The sequence below is a fragment of the Leuciscus leuciscus genome (assembly GCF_965113295.1).
Source record: "Leuciscus leuciscus genome assembly, chromosome: 13".
NCBI classification, from domain to species: domain Eukaryota; kingdom Metazoa; phylum Chordata; class Actinopteri; order Cypriniformes; family Leuciscidae; genus Leuciscus; species Leuciscus leuciscus.
Window position 1 is genome coordinate 4,311,398 of NC_138737.1, and position 4,679 is coordinate 4,316,076.

Genomic DNA, 4,679 nt, shown 5'->3' on the forward strand with positions numbered 1-4,679 from the left:
TAATCAACGTTGAAATAGCAACGTCATTCCAACGTCAATCTAATCAACGTTGAAATAGCAACGTCATTCCAACATCACGTTTCTCAACATAGGTGAATTCGCCAACATTGAATCAATATTGATTTTGGTTTAGATTTTGCAAATCTAATCAACGTTGAAATAGCAACGTCATTCCAACGTGAATTCGCCAACATTGAATCAATATTGATTTTGGTTTAGATTTTGCAAATTCAATCAACGTTGAAATTTCAACGTCACTATAAAGTCCTGCTTTTCAACATAGTTTATTTTGTTAAACTGTTTTCACTAAAGTATTGATGTGTTCAACAATAACACCAAACACCTTGAAATGGATACATAAACACTAAGTTTGCGGACACGCACAGTCAGCTAGGAAGAAGCCAATTGGTCAAAGCAAGACCAGGAAGAAGATTAATAAAGACATTTCACTGACGTAAGAAACATGCTTTATTGCATGGCTGCAAGTGTGCCAACATTTCACACAACATCATTTTACACATGTCGAACTTTAACCCTTAGAAAAACGGCCCAAACATTGGGCAACATTGAACACGGCTGGTTAAATCTTCCCTTCTCGTTACTTCTTTCTGCTACCACCACCTATCCTCTCTGGTGCATATTTCAAGTATTTGGCCATGTATTCGTCTACTTTTGTTGTAGTTGTATCAAATGAGCTCAAGACAGCGTCTGATGAGGGGGGAAAAAACAGATCAGTATTAGCAAACGTTAACCTCTCAAATTAAAATATTTTGCAAATATCAACTTTTGTGGAATTGCCAATGTTTCAAGTATATAAATTAGTATTTATCAATGTGCAAGGTCATTGATAATCATGTGCTTGGGCAAGCAACAAAAGGCAGTTGGTAGTAACCAGTGCTGCCAGTAGAGAAGTTAGTCTAGAGCCCAGAATGGAGTATTATATATAATATTAGAGCATGCTCTGTAGAGTCCTCCAACTAAAATGATTTCTTCTTTTCTTATGAATTATTATTCTGCTTACTATATTCAATTATTTAAAACACTGTTACAAAACTACTATGTTAAAGCAAACTCACCACAGATTATCTTGTAGAGACGGGTCTTCATGAAGGCAACCTTCCCACTTCTTCCTCTGAGGCTCATTATGGCCATCATTTTATTTGTCATAGTTCTGCCATGGTAAAACAGATTTATATTAGAATATTATATTGCAATCAAGTTCATTATGAAAATGTAGCAGAGAGCGAGTAAGTGGGTGTGTGGGGGGAGTGCATGACAGTATATGACAGTGAACATCACTGTAAACTAATGCAAAAAAGGAACATAAAGTTACTTACGCAGTCATTGACTTCTTCACATGGTCTGCAGCATCAACGCCTCCCAACGTCTTCAGATGTTTACTCTGAAAAGAACAAGAAACAAGAAATTAAAAAATATAACCAGAAAAAGTGGTCAGTAGAGTCCAGACCTCCACAAAGCAGGCACATGATGGGACGAGGAGTTTGTAGTGATCACCAAAGTGAACAAGCCAATTGTCATAATGAAACTTTGCCAGCACTTTACAAGATTAATTATGTAAAACTTACCAGTTCTGCTCCCTCATTCTTGTCCTCCAAGCGATTCTCTAAAGCTTCAAGCTCTTCTTCAGTGTTTGCTGGCTTCACTTCATAACTTGTTCCAGCAGATGAAAGGCAACATGAATTGTATCCTTGATTTCGACAAGGAGCTGAAGAACTCTCTTCTGGAATTCTAGCCAAAAAAAGAAGCGATTGATTATTATTTTTATAATGCATTGAGTACGCTCTACACCACAAAATCCAAGTTTTTTCATTTGCCCAATAAAAATGCACTGCAAAAACTAAATTTTACCAAGAATATTTATGATATTTCTAGTCAAATATCTATTTTCTGTTCAAAATAAATCTCATACACTTAAAATAAGACATCTAAAAAGTACCTTGTATTTAGACAATGTTCGTCTTGTTTCATGCAAATTTTCACAAAATAAATAGAAAAATCTGCCAGTGGAGCAATTTTTTTTTTATTTTTGCTTGTAATCATAATAAATCAAAAAACCTTACATGTGTTACATGTGCTCATGTGAAAAAATCAGGTTAGTTTGAAGAATCATGCTCATCATTTTTTAAATAATATCTCCCACATCAACTTGTATTTAAATTTTACAAAAATGTAAATGATTTTTGTTTTTGTTTTAAGGGTTAAATTACTTTCAGATTCAAATAGATGGTTGGGTTAGGTATGAGGACAACTCACCGTTGAAGGAGACTTTCAAGTCGTTTTCTTCCAAATCTCTGGAAAAGAGAAGGAAGAAGAATGTGAAATCTCCAACTTATTTTTAAAATTTGTGGATGGAAAGTATGTCAATGTGCCGTGTTCGACCAACAGAGAAATCCCTAACACTAGCGGTTCGCGGTTAAAATAGTCTGCACACACACACACACACACACACGCACACGCACACACACACAGAGAGAGAACGGCGGTTGGCGGTTAGCTAGCACACAACGGCGGTTCGCGGTTAAACTAGTCTCTGCTCATACACACAATATTAATTAACACAATACGTATTAATATATGGGCCAGAGTCAGGCACACACAATATTTATTTAAAAACTTTGCTTACCGTTTGAGCTGTTACCCCCAAATTCATTCCGAACCGGTCCAGGTCAGAATCTCCCTGACGATGACGACACAGACCCACTTCGCGGCGCGCATGCGCAATCGGGTGTTGTCTGGAACCGTCAGAGCCAATAGAATCACAGTTGTGTGATGGACAACCGCCGTCCTCCAATCAATCTCTTGTATTGAACGATATTCCAAAATGATCAATCAGACTGGAGTTGCTCTCAAAGTACGCCGGGAGATGTAGAAAGCGTCTCAATTCTCTATTGGCTGATGTGTATTTATTTTTATTTTATTTTTTATTCCTTATGAAAACGTGAATTGTATCTAAATGATTTTTGTATTACAAGATCAATTTCTTTTTTCGGCAAATTGTAACAAATGTGTTATGCAAAAAAAAAAAAAAAAGAAAAAGATGTAAGGTTAGAAAGCGCTTTTATCACTACTCAACAAACATTTAATTCAGAGTTGATCTTTCAACGTTGTATCATTATTCATGCATCAACACTTTTTCAACAGTTAATTGATCAGCATTGTTTGGATGTTGGAATGTTATTTTTCTACTGATATATTTCAACAAAATGTTTAAAAGTCATGGTTGTAAAAAATAATGTTGATTTGACGTACAACTCAAAAATTTATTTTTATTTCTATGTTGAATCCGTAGTGAGTTAACAACACCACTTCAACCATTTAGTGTTCAACGTTGTTTTGACGTTGAATTAATGTTACTTAACAAACGTTTAATTCAGAGTTGATCTTTCAACGTTGTATCATTATTCATGCATCAACACTTTTTCAACAGTTAATTGATCAGCATTGTTTGGATGTTGGAACAACGTAATTTTTCTACTGATATATTTCAACAAAATGTTTAAAAGTCATGGTTGTAAAAATAATGTTGATTTGACGTACAACTCAAATTTTATTTATATTTCTATGTTGAATCCATAGTGAGTTAACAACACCATTTCAACCATTTGGTGTTCAACGTTGTTTTGACGTTGAATTAATGTTTTTTCATAAACTGACATTATTTCAACCACATTTAAACGTTTAAGGTCAGTCGAATGCCAGCTGGGAAGAAACTTCTTTCAAAAACATTACAAAATCACACAGACCCCAGTATTTAGAGTGATAGTGTATATGTGTATAAATATGAATAAAATGAACAAAGACAGCCTTCATGCTTTCAATATGGAACTAGGCAAAGCTAGACAGACTTTCTTCTCAAATATTATAAACTGCAATTTAAACAACACACGCACTCTTTTTGCTACTGTAGAGAGACTGACAACCCCCCCAAGCAAGATTCCCAGTGAAATGCTCTCAAACAGCAAGTGCAGTGAGTTTGCTTCTTTCTTCTCTGAGAAAATCAATAATATCAGAAAGGTGATCAGCACATCCTTGAGTTGCACTGGGGTCAGACAGATCAAACCACCTGAGAAAGTAGTAACTTTGTCTGATTTCAAAGAAATTGATGGCAAATTTTTTGGAAGAAACCGTACAGCACCTTAAAACATCAACATGCGCCCTTGACACACTTCCCACATCTTTTTTCAAAAGTGTGTTAAACAGTTTAGAAGCAGATCTTCTAGAAGTGGTAAATGCCTCACTTCTCTCTGGGAGTTTTCCAAACTCCCTGAAAACTGCAGTTGTCAAGCCCCTCCTGAAAAAGAGCAATCTGGATAAGACCATATTAAGCAACTATAGACCGATCTCAAATCTTCCTTTCATAGGCAAGATCATTGAAAAAAGTTGTCTTCAACCAGCTGAACAAATTCTTAAGCTCGAATGGATACTTTGACAATTTTCAATCTGGTTTCCGACCGCACCACAGCACAGAGACAGCGCTCAATAAAGATAATAAACGATATTCGCTTAAATACTGATTCAGGCAAATTATCAGTGCTGGTACAACTCGACCTCAGTGCTGCATTTGACACTGTCGATCACAATATACATTACTTCTTGACAGGCTGGAAAACTGGGTGGGGCTTTCTGGGATAGTCCTAAAATGGTTCAGGTCATACTTA

The 4,679-nt window shown here is 35.8% G+C and overlaps 1 long non-coding RNA gene across 1 annotated transcript; it reads right to left on the minus strand.

The window, feature by feature from the left end:
* Positions 1–215: 215 nt before the first annotated feature.
* Positions 216–3,481, minus strand: LOC309512488. Its single transcript, XR_014211053.1, has 5 exons — positions 2,275–3,481; positions 1,587–1,749; positions 1,338–1,402; positions 1,077–1,171; positions 216–708 (listed from the first exon to the last, which is right to left on the minus strand). It is a non-coding gene; the product is annotated as an uncharacterized lncRNA (long non-coding RNA).
* Positions 3,482–4,679: the final 1,198 nt, after the last annotated feature.